Source organism: Perissodus microlepis, chromosome 22, assembly GCF_051167445.1.
Source record: "Perissodus microlepis isolate ML-2025 ecotype Zambia chromosome 22, ASM5116744v1, whole genome shotgun sequence".
Lineage (NCBI taxonomy): Eukaryota > Metazoa > Chordata > Actinopteri > Cichliformes > Cichlidae > Perissodus > Perissodus microlepis.
The window spans coordinates 13,725,520-13,742,996 of NC_140481.1; the positions used below are offsets into that span (position 1 = coordinate 13,725,520).

Sequence of the window (17,477 nt, forward strand, 5' to 3'; positions counted from 1 at the left end):
ACCTCTGTCCGAGGAGCTTTTAGCCTTTATTTTATTGCTGCAGCCACCAGTGTCTTCCAGTCGGGTGATCCTCTGCTCTTCTTTTTTCAACCTCAGGGGTTAGACAACCCTCCAGTCGTTGCACAGATCAGGGGATTATTCTGCCCCGATTTCAAACAACGATCTGTGTATCCTCGGGTTACAACTGTGTCCCCCAGAAAAAGGAACAGGAACGTGTCCCCCTTTTGACCAAGAGCCTCTCGAACCTCGTTGGTCTGGTGTTCCTGGATTTCCGCCAACCCCTTCATGGTTATTGCTGTGTTTATGGGATCCATCCTTTTGAGGTGACTAATCGGAGCCCAAACGCCATGACACTTGAGCCCAGTTGGTGTCCCGGCAGTCACTGTGTCTGTCTCTGCTGCAAAGGATCCTCATATATCTGTGACCTCATCTGGTGTCTGTTCCTTTCTCTGTAAGGGACAGAAAACCAAAACACCTCTCTGCCTAGCCCTAATAATCTACTGTTGTTATCTACTGACCTTCTGGTGATTCAGAATTGGTTTAGAATATTCAGAATGTCCCAGGGACTTATTCTAATCATATCCTATGTGTGTGTAAGCGTGTTTGCATTTAGCCCTCTGCACTCAAAGTCAATACCTGCAATATATCAGTCCGGACCATCACGCCGAACGAAGCTTATGACCTTCAAAAGACCGAGTGCCAACTCATTATAAGCACATTTGCAAGGTGTGTACGAAAATAATTAAAACCACTCATTTTAACAAAAGAGAAAAAATCTGGAAACAAAACTTTATTTTCACCCTTGACTATTGTAGGACACGCACACATCAATGAAAACGAAACACATTTTTGCTACAAATTCAGTTAATTTTAGTTAGTTTTGTGAACACTCATTACAGTTTTAGTTAGTTTTCCTTTTTTGTTTTCTTTTTATTTATTTTTTTCCGTTAACGAAAATGTTTTTTCACTTCTAGTTTTCGTTATTTCGTTAGTTTTCGTTAACGATAATAACCTTGCTCTGCACACTGGAATAAACATAATCAACATGATCAACATTTTACTGCGTGTTATTTCACCATCTTATCGATTCCAACTCTCCATCCGCATGTGGTTTGGCACATTATATTTATCTAGAACTCCACTCTGTCTCTAAATGTTTGAAGAATTTTTCATGTTTGGGGTCAAATTTTAAGAATTTGACCATAAGTGAAAGTTATGGTGTTATCACCCCCTTCGGGGCTTACCTTTCCCAGTTTTGATGATATTCCTCCCTATTCTTTGCAAGTACCCCCTTTTGGTGGCAAGAAACTATTGGTGTGGTCAAGTGGGTGCTGTAAAAACAAAAGCTCAGGACAGAACAGTTATCAGTCATGTACTTCATACAAAATTAGCATATATTGAATTTCATATTGATCCTCTGAGTGTAATGGTACATTTTAATTTGAATTTATCAAAACTAAACACAATAATTTTTCCTTCTTTATTTTGCTCTTGTTCTTGTGCAGCACCACTATCACATGCCCCTGTCGGTTCTATCCTACTTTTAAATTGCTGACTATTTCAAGAAAGCACCTAAATGACGGGGACCAGTGTTTATTATTACATATTTCCATTTTGAATGTGACAAGTCCACCATTTCCCTGTTATTCATAGATATTAATAGAGTTTTTTTGGCTTTTTTTTTTTTCCCTCTATAAAAGTTAATTGACTCTTTACAGTGGCCTGCTATGGTTAATAATAACATGTTCAGTCATGAGTGAAATCCAACCTTTTCTTCACTTTAGCATTTAACATTCCCAACAATATAATGTGATACCTTAATTAAAACACAGCTACTAAAACACAATTTTCTTAATGCAAACATCAGTAACTCAAAATTAGCAACCAAAGGGTTAAGTCTGCAGTTCACACTCATGTGAAGCTACAGCCTCCCCCTTTAGTCTCTGTCATCCTTCTGTTCCTGCAAAAACAAAACAAAGCAAGACAAAACATCCACCCTTCTTTTACAGGCTGGGTGAATTGTTTGTGGACATTTACTAATCCTAAAGTCGGTACCATTTTTGTCTCAGTATCAAGTCAGTTAAAACTTTTAGTCGTTAGTCCATCACAGTCCAGTCACATGCATACATCCACACACATTCATACCAGATATTGCTGATAATGGAGTCTCACGCGCAACCTATTCGAGCATCCATCACCAGCAAGATGACGTCATCATTTTAAAGGAAAACAGTTCCTTGTTTTTTGGACTGGATTGACTCGCTGCAATCCTTTTAGGCTCAGGACTTCTCATGTGATCAATGTCCCATATAAGTGAATTTCTCCCAAGCCCATTACAATCATGGAGAAAAATACTTTGCGACTGTTTCCAGTAAGAATATTTTATAGCGCTTTAAAGTTCAATCTCTCAGGCCTGGATTAAAGAGCTGATTTGTTAAATCAGGAACTCACAAAATACCAAAATATCACCACCGGTGGATCACACCTCTCAGATGTTCTTATTTCAGTGCACTGTAACAAAAGCAAAAACAAACGTAACCAATAAAATACTAATAAAGTAACAAATACTGGGGCCCATTGCAAACATGTCCAAGCATAAAACCATCTTTCTCTCTCTTAGAAAAAGAAAACAATCCAAACCTCACTAATAAAATAAACCTAGTGTTAAGCAAAACCCAAAAATCAACCAAAACTTCACCAGAAAGTTTTTCTCCCTCCCGGGACAATATTGTGTAGGAATACAGGTACCGTAACTCCTTTTTGCACTGAAAAAAAACATGTTGGATTTACTTGATTCAATAGTGGACACTGGTTGCACACAAATGTATTCTGCTTTGGCAGAAACTTAAACAACTGGGTTAAATCAACACAACCTTTTCATATTCAGTAAACCTGTGCATTTTGTGTTCATAAAACACGATTGAAACATGTTCAAATGGAGTAAGTTGAGCTCTTGGAATATTCTAATCCTTCACAATTCTGTCATTTTATTTCAACACTATTCAATAACTTTTATCCAAATACTACTTGGTCACTTAAATACTACATGTTGTCTTCATATAACATACGGTTCAACAAAGTCTAGATCCTGGTTACCATAAAAATTGAATGGGTCTACAACAACTACCATCCTCCTATCTTTATCCTGGTTGCAGCAGGGCCGGGAAATAACCCTAAAGTGATAGGTTACCAGGCAGGGTACACCCCGGACAGCCGACCAGTCTATCAGATAGAAACAAACAGCCATTCACACTCACATTCATGGATAATTTAGAATCATCAATTAACCTAGCTCTAATTGCTACATGACTTTTCCCTGTGGCAGGAAACCAGAATACCCAGAGAGAAACCACTGCAAACTAGCCAGACTGTGGATTTGCACCCAGGACCTTCTTACTGTGGAGCAACAGCACTAACCAGCATGCCAACAATGTAGGAAATACAGGAAAGCTATGATTTCCTGTATTTGATGCAGAATTCTTTTGTTCTTGCCCTTGACAGGTTAACCCACAATAAATAGCAATAGCATGCATGTGGTGTGTGTGTGTCGTTGTCTGCTTCTTATAACTCCAGTGATTTTCCTGCAGTTTGAAATCTTATGCGGTGTTGTGAATTCCGTGAGTTCAGCAACTAACCACTCTTATTAGATTGTATCGTGTCATCTCAATGAGAACAAATCGAGTTGTTGAATTTTCGTACAGGTCTTTAAAGCCCGAGGCAATTGTGTTAAATACACGCGAGATGCTTACGTAAATCCAGGAACTGGCCCCTTTTTTTTTTTTTTTTTTCAGTGTGTTCCTCCTTCAATTAAATCTCACTCACAACAATGTGGCGCTCCGAAGTAAAACTCACACCGTTAATTCATCATTTTCACTCTGTACCACGGCTCCTTATCAGGCTGTGTGAAGCACAATAAACAATTCAGTCGAGGCCTTGAGCCATAAACAGACATCACACACAGGCATTGTTTTCATAACCAAACTGCTCTAGACCCCGTCCCCTAAATCTACACAAATGTCCTCTGGTGACATGAAATGCATTTAACCAATAAACAATCAATGGCTTCTTGTTGTTGTAACAGATTCTGTATTTGGATGTTTGTGTGCAGCATTTTGCATGTCAGCTTAAGCATTTGTTAGTAAAGCATTCTTCATTGCATCACCGTGTGTGTGTATCACTCTTCATTGCACAAGCGTGTGCATGTGTGTGTGTGTGGATCACTTCTCAGTGAATTGAATCAGCATTTCGATTTGTGTGCGTGTGTGTGTGTGTCATTTCTCACTCAATCAACGAGTGCATATGTGTTCATATGTGTGTTTCTCTTCATTCTGAGTCAGTGTATGTAGATGTGTGTGTTCGTGTGTGTTTGTGTGTGTTTGTGTTCATCACTTTCCTGTTCTGGTGTTCTGGGTAAACCACGGCCTGAAGCGTGCCCTGGGGTCCTGCCCTCCTCCATTTCAGTCTGTTTGCATCCATTGATGCTGCTGCTCAAAGTTCTGTCCATACTGATTCTGGCCCCAATTGAGGCAGTCCTTTTCTCCAGTGTATCTTCTGCATCTTCTCCTTGTCCAGCTCCTCCTTAACTTGACCCTTTTGCTTCTGTAGCTCCTTCAGGGCTTGCTCCTGCTGTTGGAGCTTCTTGTCCCGTCTGGTGACCTCCTGCTCCAGCAAGCTCCGGCCTGATTTCAAGTCCTGTATCTGGGACTCTAAGCCTGACTGATGGGTTCGATTAGCAGCCAGCTCCTCCTGAGCCATGCTCAGTTTCTGCTCTGATGCCTTGAGCTCTTACTGAGGGCAGAAACCTCAGAGTCTTTTCGGTACACGTCAGATTGAAGTTTATTGATGTTTTCCTTTCTTTGCTTCCACAGCCTTCTGCAGCTCTGCTGTCTGGCTCTTCTCAGAGGTCAGCTCCTGGCCAAGCCCCGACACCTGTGCCTTCAGCTCATTTTCTTCTGGTGCTTTTGTCCATTCTGAGGTGCCTCCTGACCTCAGTTACTCCTCCTGTCTCTGGCACGCCCTTTTTGCTGCCCGATCATCCGTGTTGGTCCGTCACTGTCCTGCACAGTTTTAATGCAGAGTTGTTAAGTTCAGCATTCTTTTGCTCGGCCTCACTTTTCATCCGGGCTTAATGGGCGTCTCGTCACAGCTCTGTCAGCTGAAGTTGTCTGGAAATCTCCCCCGTGTAGTGAAACGGGCCTTGGATTTAACGCTCTCCATCTCCGCTGCATAGATCGTTTTCCTGCAGCAGTGTTGACATTTTCAGGTTGTTGTTGTGGGTCCAGCTGCTGTAGCATTTGGTCAGGGTCACATCAAAGATGGTACAGGAGAGAGCAAAGATGGTAGAGGGGAGAGCAGGAGTCCAGGTCAGCCTCGGCTTTCCAAGTTGACAAAGCAGCCTGTAATCAAGCATAAAGAGAAAAAACAAAAACAAAACAAAAACAAAACAAAAACAGATGAACAGGAAAATGATGTTGTGTTGGCTGTGTTATTCAGAGAGGGGAGAAACAACGGGGCCAGGCCCTGTGTCAGCCTTCTCTCCCCCTTTTTTTGTTTTTTCTCACCATATAATCAACTCATAACCCACCAAGCTGACAGGACAACACAGGTACATGTTAAAATTCTTAAGATCATGTTCAAAAGCCCAAAAAAGGAATTTTCCTTCATTCAGTAATCATTTGTATTAATCAATCAGCAGAAAACATGTCACAATTTGAATCATTTAACCACTAAATTTGTCGTGTCATCACTGGTTGGTCAGACCAGTGTCTTTTTTTTGAAGTTAAGTTGTTGTCCTGCAACCCAGAAAGTTTATTTGTTAGTAGTGGATAAACTTTATCATTCAACAACAGGTGTATGTTAAGTTTCGCTGCTTTAACCTTGCTGGAAAATCTTCACGTGTTCATGAATGTAATAATAATAATAATAATAATGGATTGGATTTATATAGCGCTTTTCAAGGCACCCAAAGCTGTTTTTTCATTGCGTGTGTGTGCGTTTGTAGGTGGGTTATTTTATACTTTTTTTCTCAAACAAGGCATTTCTCTAACACGTGCCTTTCTCATACATTTCTCTGGTTGTGTGTGTGTTTTTATTTTGTTTCCCAAATTTTGATTTCCCACCTTAAATAACAGCATTCCATGTCTTCAGCCAGGAGTTAGAGCTTGCTTGTGAGATTCAGGGACACATGGTGCCAATAACAATTCAGCCAAAAACTTGCCTGAAAATTTCCAGTGATGGTAACCGATAACTGGAGGAGAAGATGTCCTTTAAGCTTCTTTTCAGGGTGGGGACAAAGCTGGGGTCAAGCTGTAACCTTTTGAGCCAAAGCTTGGCCTGTCTGTCGTCCCAATTCTGTTAATCTATCCTTTTGCCGCTGTATTCAGGTTTCCAGGTTGAGAGAAATCCACCTGTATTAACACACTAAAACATTCACTTACTATTTCTTTTCTGAAAACATCCATTTGCTTCATCTGCCTAGATTTTTCTCTCTCTCTCTCTCTTGGTGCATACTTCACACAGTCAGGCAGTTGCCTTTTATGGGCATGCAGAGTTCCTGTCACACACACACAGCTGCTCACCACCAGCAGCTGCAAAGCTGTCTTCACGTCCTCTCTCCACAGATCAGCCACAATCCTCCATTAATATGAATGTTTAAAACCAGTAATAATTATCCCTAGAAACACACACCCTCAAGAAAATTCACTGTATTTAGTCATTTATCCATACTCACTGTGACCAATGCAATTCCTGTAAAGAAGATCCCCTATAGGTGAAATTTTAATTCGGCACGACCCCGAAATAAGCATGCCTTTTATCTAAGTAAAATGAAATTACAACACCACCTCTAGTGCTGAAATTCGTGCTTGATCACACCCTATATTATGATAAAACCAACCGTAAATCAAATGTAACCGCTTATATTATTGAACTGAAACAAGAACCACTTAAAAATCTTATAAATCCTGCTTCACACCACAAAACTGAAACAAATCACCCCCGTATTTATCACTCAATCTTACTCTGCCGACTGAAGTGCCGGTCTAAATCATGCACGATTTGTCTCTTCTATATCAAAACCCAGCCAAACATCAAACATTTACCCTAGTCATTCAAAACCTTATTTGTAATGTTATAATCAGCAAAATCAGCGTTTTAATTACAGGCATGTATCATTGTTTGCAAATCATAATTATAAAACTCAAAAACACGCTAAACAGGAAGCAAAAGTCCTCTGTGCGCTTCACAGCAGCCACCTCATTTGCATGTTCACACACCGTCTAAAAATAGCTCGCAGCGCTGCAGCGCGCTGACGTCACACACAGCCTCGTCTCACACACAGCTCTATTATTTTATATTACAAAGACGTCTTATATTTACAATCACTCTCAGGCCTGACAGCTTTAGCGCCTACACAATTTTGACAAATTTAAGTTAACGGGTCCAACCGAAGAAAGTCCAACTTTTTTGTGATCAATTAACCAGTATCAGACTCTAACTGTTTCTGGCCTAATTTCTAAAATCCCTAACTCAATTTAACAGTGTCCAAAAAAGCGCAGATACCGTTCCAAACGGTAAAGTGGTGCAACCACTAGTTATTCTGGAGTGCCCCAAGCTCCACAGTGACCAACTGACTATCCCTCAAAGAGGACAAGGCCTAGGCGTCCCCGGCCTTGGCAAGCGTTACCTCTGAGGACTGCGCCTCTTAGCGGTTCCACCGCCGTTCTTGAAAAATTTATAATACTTTGAAACAACAGTCAACACCCCAAAACAAGAGTATGACTGAGGCAGGTGCAACCTAGTGATCAGTGGGGACTCTAACCCACAAAATGACCACTCAGGTCCACTCTTATGACCAATTGGGACTCTAACCCACAAAATGACCAATTCCCTACCAAACTACTTGGGACTCTAACCCAATTTCACTGTTTTACTTTACCTTGGGACTCTAACCCAGTATTTTTCTTACAAACTTCAACTTTCAAATCTCATGAGATTTTCATTAAAATCAAAACAGGCCATCTAACAGTAATTTCAGTGAGTAGACTTTAATTTTTTCATGTCCAATTTGGCACACTTTGGAAATAATTCAACAGGTAGTGCCTTACCTTTGTATAAGCCGGCTTATGCCCACTCACGTCAGACCACTGGCTTGTGCCTGTCCGTTCGACAACCTCGGACCGTCCAAACCTCCAACTTCCACCCCAATACCACAGGACGAGCCCCCAAACTGTTACGGATTCAAATATTGGGGATGGATACAAGAGGAAAAACCACAATAACAACACTGGTCCGGCCGGGTTGAGTCAAACGATGATTTTAATGATCACACGCGTGGGCAATGGACACCGTACGCAGACAGCATCAGATCTCAAAATGGTGGAGCATTGATCAAATTCTTATAGCCTCTAGTGGCTCCCACCTAATCATAAAAGCCTAATCATTCACATTCTTTCTCTCACACAGCACCTAAGCTACGACCTTGGCTCCCTGTTTATCTGCTCCTGCTGAGATGGGGCAGAAAACCTCTCCAGTATGTTCTGTTCTCTTCTAATCAGACAAATAAGGCGATGACTTTCTGCGAACAGTATTTCTTATAACTCAGCAGTATAATGCATCATAAAACAATATCATTCATTCACAATAAATCAGCAGTCTAATGTAATGCAAATCAGTTTAACAAATGTAATAGTTATCACCTTCTTCTAGTTCAGGAGAATAATGCAAACTAAAACTACATAATAATTCACAATCTTTAATTAGGGGTCTAACATGGCATAAAATAATATTATAATCCCACAGTACATATCAGACCAGAATATACAGTTAATACAGGCTAACAACACTGTTAACATAATATAAACAGTAAGGTGAATAAAATATACTGTATGTCGAGCTGGCAGTCTTAGTCTTCCAGGCTCTTTCCGTACAGTGGCTATGATGGCGCCAGACTATGGTCTCATTGGTGAAATCTCACTATTCTCTATGGGCTTCATGGGGAAAATATTCCACAAAATGTTTTGGTCTGAAAATTATTTTAAGAAGAAGACTTGCTTGGTTAAAAAAAACAAACCCTATAATTCAAATTTTACTGACAGTTTGGCCCAGAAGATTGCGGCCACCTACCGTTTGTGCTCCGAGCAGCTGTCTTCTCAGCACCACTACGACTACGGTATGCGAGCTGTGAAATCTGTGCTGACTGCAGCAGGGAACCTAAAGCTGAAATATCCCTAGGAGAATGCAAGCGTGCTGTTGCTTAGAGGGCTGATGGATGTCAACATGGCCAAATGTCTGGCGCAGGATGTGCCACTGTTTCAGGTGTCAGATTTTGTACCACGTCCACTGATAGACTGAGTCTGTTAGTTATAAATCAGGGCATGTTAACATATCATTCTCCTGCTGCTCCCTGCACGGCATCATCTCTGATTTATTTCCTGGAGTTGTCCTTCCAAATCCAGACTATGACCTCCTCCTCAAAGCACTCAGTGACAACATTGCAAAGCTTAACCTCCAGCCTGTTCCATGGTTCATTGGCAAAATCATCCAGGTATTGATTCAAATTTATAAATGTTTGCAGAATTAATTTTACTGTATATACAGGTGTATGAGATGATGTTGGTGTGTCATGGCTTCATGATAGTAGGAGATCCTTTAGGAGGAAAGACTTCTGCCTATAAAGTTCTTACTCCTGCACTTGGAGATCTTTACAATGGTAAATATTCACAGTTTATAGTATACACAGTTTATACTGTGATTGCCAGCAAGTTTCTTTGACCGCCACACTTTTGCTTCAGACTGGCCCATTGCAAGCTATTGATTAATTAAATGTATTTATTTTATGTTATGTTTTTGTTCCTCTGTTTAAATTGTTATGCAAATTATCTCCATTTAGCCAAGTTCATGGATGAATTTGCAGTGAATTTTCGCATCATCAACCCCTAGGCCATGGATCAATTGTATGGTTGCTTCGATCCAGCCAGCCGTGAATGGTCTGATGGTGTCCTGGCCACCTCCTTCAGGGATCATCTCCACCTATCTCCACCTCAGAAGATCGACAGTGGATCATCTTTGATGGTTTGACCTTTTGCCCCAAAGATCATGGACCTGTTTGACGGGTTAGTTCAACCATGTCTAGACTTTATAGATGGAGAATGTCACTTTGTAGTGCTGACATTTCCTATCCACTTGGCACAAAGCCTATAAAAACTGTATTCCTGCATGATGGGTTAGTAAGAATGACTTCTAATTGATAATTGGTTGGTCAGAATGTATTCATATTTCTCACTGCGTGTGTATGTGTTTGTTTTAACATTTCTGTCAACACCAGATGAAATTTGTGCACCAGAAACCACACAGAATATTGTCAGCCAGCAGATAGCCATGTGGTTGCAGGGTCTTTTCCTATTCACTGTGGTATGGTCTCTTGGTGTTACCATAACTGGAAATAGTCGTAAGAAGTTTGATGTCTTCTACCGCAAACTGATCATGGACATGTATGATGAGCACCCTCGGCCCAAAACCATCAAACTCAAAAAGAATAATATCTTTCCTAAGAGAGGTAATGAAAATGTCTCACACAATCCCGAGAAGCTTCTTCAGTTCAGTTCTTCAGAACTGAAGAAGCTTCTCGGATGAGAGGTGAAACGTCTTCAAGCAACTTAAAGAAATCCAGACGCTTTTCTTTCCAAGCTCCTTAGACTACGATGACCTGGATGACTGAGAACCTTCACAGACATATTGTGATGGAGTCCATCTGTGTCATGAAAGGTATCAAGCCTGAGAGAAAACCTGATCCCAGTGGCTCAGGTACGACATTTGATGTATGTTTGATGTAAGTTTTAGCTCAATATTACTGTGTAAACTATACATGTTACAGGTAAGATGATTGAGGATTTCTGGGGCCCTTCTAAGAAGCGTCTAAGAGACCTGAAGTTTTTGGAAAGAATCAAAGCCTTTGACAAAGACAATATTCCTTCTTCATACATCAAGAAGATTCGAGAAGTTTATTGAACACCCCGACCGACTTCCAACCTTCTGTGATCAAAAATGTGTCCTCTGCTTGAGAGGGTCTCTGCAAATGGGTCAGGGCAATGGAGGTTTATGAGCGTGTAGCCAAGGTTGTAGCCCCCAAAAAGTAAAAACTGAAGCTGACTGAGAATGAGCTGGTTGTGCAGATTGAAAAGCTGGCTGTGAAAAGAGCTGAGCTAAAAAAAAAAAAAAAGTGCAAGACCGTCTACAGAGGCTGAATGATGACTTGTCAGCCATAATTAAAAAGAAGATCGAACTGGAGGACAACATCGAATTGTGTTCTCAGAAACTGATCAAGGCAGAGAAATGAATAGGAGGACTGGGTGGAGAAGGATAGGTGGACAGAGGCTGCAAGGCAACTAGAAATTAGGTATGTGAAAATACGTATATGATGTGCTCATTTTTACTGTTAGTTCAGATGTATGGTCATGTGTGCCTGAGATTTAGCATTAATCGGGTTTGTATCATATTTGTCTGTCTTACCTTGGGGCTTTTACTGTAGATTATCGTGTAGAATGCCAGGCACAGTGGCATATTGTATGTAAAGAGAAGAAAATCCCCTGCTCTGAGGACTTTACCCTCACTAACACCCAGAGTAGCCAGGTGGCTTCAGGGCATGGCAAATTGCAAGATTGCCAGTGGACTCGTTCTCCACAGACAATGGCATTGTTGTGTTTAACTCCCGTCGGTATTAACCCCCTGCTTTTGGCCTGGAAGGGAGCTACAAAGACTCTTTTATTATAAATCTGAATTATAAAAGGCTTTAATAAAGTCTGGCTTTGTGTCATTAGGTCTGCTGAAATTTGACCTAGATATGGGGGGCAGTAAGACCCAAACCATCTCCCTTGTTCAAGGGCAGGGACCCATAGCAGCTCGAATGATTGACAAAGCCATCAAGGAGGGCACCTGGGTGGTACTGCAGAACTGTCATCGAGCCACCAGCTGGATGCCCACTTTGGAGCGGCTCTGTGAGGAAACCTTTACTCCAGAGAAGACACACCCAAGCTTTAGGTAGCAGATTCTACATTTTTTTTATTAATTTATTGCATCAATAACATAATAACAAAATTATACATTTATGCTTTTCCACTCAGGTTATCGTTAACCAGTTACCCATCTGATAAGTTCCCAGTCAATATCCTGCAGAATGGGCTGAAAATGACAAACAAACCTCCTAAAGGGATTAAAGCCAACCTGTTGCACTCATACCAGAGTCATCCCCATCTCTGACCCGGACTTTTTTGGTGGTTCCAAGAAACAGGTCATTTGGCAGAAGCTCCTGTTCGGCCTAACCTTCTTCCATGCTCCAGATGTTCCTTAATGAATATGAAGAGGTTCCACTGGAGGCCCTTACATACCTTACAGGTGAGAGTCAACATAGCAGTTTACTGACCAGGTTATCAGTTAACACCAAAAATGAGCAGCAGCAAATGAGGAAATGTGATTTTTTTTATGTGACCTTTTTTGTGACCTTGTCATCTGTTAACTCTACACTGTAAGATATCCATAATTTTCAGTGATATTAGATGGAGCATCGATATTATCAGGCCATTATTCCCAAAGTACATACAGTTGCATTTAATAAAAGAACACAATAGCCACAGATTTTATTGTTAACCCAGAGGTGTTATGTGTCACCAGCAGTTTTAAGGGAGGACCCACGGTGCAAGACACTTAACACTTAACATTTATTTAATTAACTTCATGACAAATGATACAGCCATAGAAGTATTTCATCAGACAAAATTATAGTGGTGAGACAGGACTAGATATACCATGAGGGGTGACAGAAAACAAGACAGGTTGAAGCAACTATGGTGGAAAATAAAAAGGTGGGAAACAAAGTACAGCAATTAGACGCAAAGAAAGAAAGTTTAAAAGCACGAAAGTAAATGTCACTGAGATGCACACAGAAACAACAAGGGGAGACAAACAACCACAGCTGACATTGAGAAAATGTCAAATATGAGAAGGATAACAATTAAATAAAAGAGGAGCAGCCAAAACTCAAACTCTTAACAAAACATCATGACAGAAGGATTAATTTGTTTTTAATTAGCAAATGTAATATTTGTCTGTAATTAAATCTAGATTATCTTGAGCCTTGGAGAACCAGTCTGTCCATGATAGTCCGATCTGATAAAGAGTTGAATACAAAAACAATATATTTATGTATTCCAGACTTATGTAGACTACATTTGAAGCCTGCCAATTTCTGCCGATCCCTGTGTGTTCAGACTTAACAGTAACGCGGAAAGAAGGAGTACTGCTGACACTTTGCAGGCAGTTGGGTGGGGGTTACCACCCAACTGCCTGGGTGGTATCATGAGGCTTCAAGCTCTTGTCTGTTTGTGTTGTAGGAATTAGTAGATGAGCTTGCAGAGGACATGTTGTCTAAGCTGCCCACAGACTTTGGCATGCAAATGGTGATGGATAAATACCCAGTCAAGTATGAAGAGTCCATGAACACAGTTTTTTTTTTTTTTAACTCAATTTTTATTATGATTTACAACATTGCAACTTGTACTTGTCAATGTTCTCAAGTAGGACAGTTACAGGAACCGCAATGCAGAAATACAGATTAAAATAAGAACTGCAATTAGGAAGCACAAAACAAAACTGGGAAGCAAAACAAAACCCAAGCAAGCAAACAAACAACAACAAAAAAAAACAACAAAAAAAACCAAAAACAAAAACTTTATGTAATATCAAATAACATGTGACAATCTTAGCCATAAATGAACAAAACGAAACAGACCTATGCTAAATTATTGAAACAGTAAAGCATGTATGGGTCGCCAACGCTCAGTAAACAATTCTCTCTGAATCCGCAGAGCATATGTTATTTCCTCCATTTGGTAAATTTCTCTTACTTTATCAATCCACATATTATATGAAGGTGAGTCAAGATTCAGCCATTTAATAGTAATACACTTTAGTGCTGCTGTAAGCAAGATTCTTAAAAGATACTTTTTATTGTTTCCCGCAAAACCATTTGGTAATACTCCTAAAACAGCTAGCTGTTGGTCTTTTGTTAATGGTTGTTGGGAAACTGTATTGAGAACTTTAAATATGTCATTCCAAAATGAGCAGATTTTTGGGCATGACCAGAATATATGTGAGTGGGTTCCTAAATAAGTACCACAATTTCGCCAGCAGGTGTCAGGATTTGTAGGCTTCATTTTGGCAATTATCTCTGTGATTCTAAAATATCTCATGACCACCTTCCATTTAAATTCTCTCCACAGCCCAGAATTATAAACACTGTTTTGAGGCAGGAAGTCATCAGATTTAACAGGTAGCATTAACTTGTGATGCCATGCAGGTAGCTGAAGTTGGGAAACAAATGTGTTGTGTTAACTGATCTGTTGAAATTCTTTACAATTCAACCTGAATTGCTCTCCCCTCCTGTCAGACTTACAGATATGGTATGTGTCAGGCTGGTAAAAATCAGAAAAGCTTTGAAGGGCCAAATTTCCATGTCTTCTGAACTCAAGAGCATCTTTAACAGCATGCTGGTGGGCAAGGTGCCCACTATGTGGGCGGCCAAGTCGTACACTTCTTTCAATCATATGGGGAGTTACGTGACTGATCTGTTAGCCAGGCTACAGTTTCTACAAGTAAGATTTTTGATTGTTGTGAGTCATCTAGACCATGACCATCTTTGGAATATGACTGCCAAAATAAGTGTTGCACATACTAAAGAGTTGAAGGTCAGCAGCATACTATGTGCAGCTTGCTAGGTCTTCAGTTATTGTTCAGATATTCAGAAAAAATGCATGCAGAAAAAGTACAAGCAAAAACACTGAGAATATGTATTATTACTAACGATCTATTATCCTGCATTTTAGCTGTGACTAATTTTTTTATTGTCTGTCATAACAGAATTAGATAGATAACGGCCAACCTACACGTCTTGTGGCTCTCCGGCTTTATTTCACCTAGTCATTTCTTACCGGAGTATCTCAGAATTTTGCCAGGAAGTACAACATCCCCATTGACTACACCAGTTTTGAATTTGAGGCACGTATTTCTATTTCTAACTTCCCTCTGTGTTTTTGGTCATATTCACTCCGATTGATCTAAAGATATTTTATACTTACACCTTTGAGCTGTATTCCAGGTAACTACGGAAGAGTTGCAAATGGATGAAAAGCCAGAGGACGGAGCTTATATCAAAGGTCTGTTCATGGAGGGGGCACGCTGGGACAGGCAGAACATCGGAGTGTCTCTCCCCAGATTCTGGTTGTCTTTGCCCATCATCAAGCGTAAACCAGGAGAAATGGACAAGTTTTGACATGAAAACATATGTATGTATGTCCTTCTTACAAAACCAGTGCCTGCCGGGGGACTTATACACATTTTATGCATCTTAGATGACTTTAGATTTCTCCAACCATTTTAACTTTTACAAATTGAAATATGCAAAACATCATACCAACACAAGAACAGAAAGTTAAAGAAAATTTTAATAAATTAGAAAAAACAAAACAAAAAGATATTTCTTTCATTTATAAAGGGGGGGGGGGGGGTCACTTAAATCCTATGTCTACATTAAATAAAAGCATTACAGTATTAAATAAAATTATTACAGTATTAACTCATAGAGATGCAGATGGAGATGTGGGAGATTTCCAAAGAAGTGGAATACTGTGCCTAGCTCGAAGGGAACAGAAAGCCAAGATCTGTTTCCTGGGGAGATATATTAAGAGGGGTCATTGGAATTCCAAATATGGCAATTAGAGGGGCTAATTTGTGCAAACTTGGATAGAGGAAAAACATGTGCCTTAAATGGCAAGGGGAGGTTTGGCATCTGTCACATTGGTCTAGAATTGAAGGAAAGATTTTAGATAAACAAGATTTTGAAAAATGGACTCTGTTTATTACTTTAAACGGTACAAGCTGTAGCCTAACACATGGTGTACTTGAACGTATTGGGAGATTCACCTTTTCCCACCATGATTCAAAAAGTTCTGATTTTACTTGATGAGTCAGATTCGATCGCCATAAGCGTATGATAGTATGACTTTTTGTTAGGCCTAAGAACCAGAAGGCCAACCCATGGTGGGTCAGCAGGGAAACTTGGGAAATTTGGAAACAGTGATGAGACACGGTGTCTAATTTGAAAGTAGAGAAACAAGTGAGAAGGAGGTCGATTAAATTTTGAGGGCAGCTCTGAGAAGCTAAGGAGGACATCATCTTTGCAAAGGGCTCTCATGGTTTTTATGGCTCTTTTGTGCCAAATCAAATATCCGGTAATATGGTAGATTTGAGATTCAAAGTGTTTATTGTCATGTGTCACAAGAGAAAAAGGCATTTCTCTGTGCAATGAATGGGAGAGGGGGATATGAATTTAAAATGGTATCTGAACTGAAACCATATCTTAAGTGTAGAGAGCATGATGGGATTTGAAGTAACAGAAGATGTTTTAATAGGCAGTGATGAATAGCTAAGAGAGGCAGGTAAAGAAAATGTGGAGAAATTGATTGAATTGAAGCTTACACCAAATCAGGTTAGTCGAATTTAGCCAGTAGATCACGTTATGAATATGTGAAGTCCAGTAATACTTAAAAAATTGGGTAGGGAAAGACCCCCATTCGAGGTGAACTGTTGCATTAGAGAGAGACTAAGTCTAGGGGCCCTTCAACTCCACAAAAAAGAAGAAACCATCTGGTCTAGGGACTTAAAATACTGTTTGGGCAGAAATACACTGACATAAAAAGAAATCTGGGTAGCACATTCATTTTGATAATATTAATCCTGCCTGTTAGTGACAGGGGGAGGGAGTTCCACCTCTGGAAATCTGATGCAAATTGTTAGACGGGGGGGCAAAGTTTGTGTAATATTAATTCCCAAGTACCTAAACCCTGAGGGGCTGAGTTTAAAAGGAATTCCAGATTGCTTAAGTGCTAATGCTAAAGAGTTTACAGGGTAACATTCACTTTTGAGTAAATTAATTTTGATAGCCAGAGAAATTTTTCCAGGACAGATAAAATTGGAGGATGGGGTCAGCAACATACAAAAGAAGGTCATCTGCGTACAAGGATACCTTAAGTTCAGCACGTTCATGGATAATTCCATGAAAAGAAGACAGGGATCTTAGTGCAACAAAAAGAGGATCTATGGCTAAAGCAAACAGGAGGGGGGAAAGAGGACATCCCTGTCTAGGGCAAAGGCATAGTGGGAAATAGTCAGATTAAACAGAGTTGGTGATGGCACAAGCCTGAGGGGGATGTATAAAGATGTATAAAGATGTATAAAGATACAAGACAAAAACCTTTCTCCAAACCCAAACCTATTCAGAACAGTAAAGAGGTAATCCCATTCGACCGAATCAAAGGCCTTCTCTGCATCAAGAGAAATAATAAGAGAAATAATTCATCCTGAATTTTTGCTGAAATTTCTGCTACCTTGGCCCTGTAATTTTTGTTAAGATTAGCTGAATAAGAGAT

At 40.1% G+C, this 17,477-nt stretch overlaps 1 pseudogene; it reads left to right on the forward strand.

The window, feature by feature from the left end:
• Window positions 1-15,405, forward strand: part of LOC146362693 (dynein axonemal heavy chain 3-like) — a 36,816-nt pseudogene extending 21,411 nt beyond the window's left edge.
• Window positions 15,406-17,477: the final 2,072 nt, after the last annotated feature.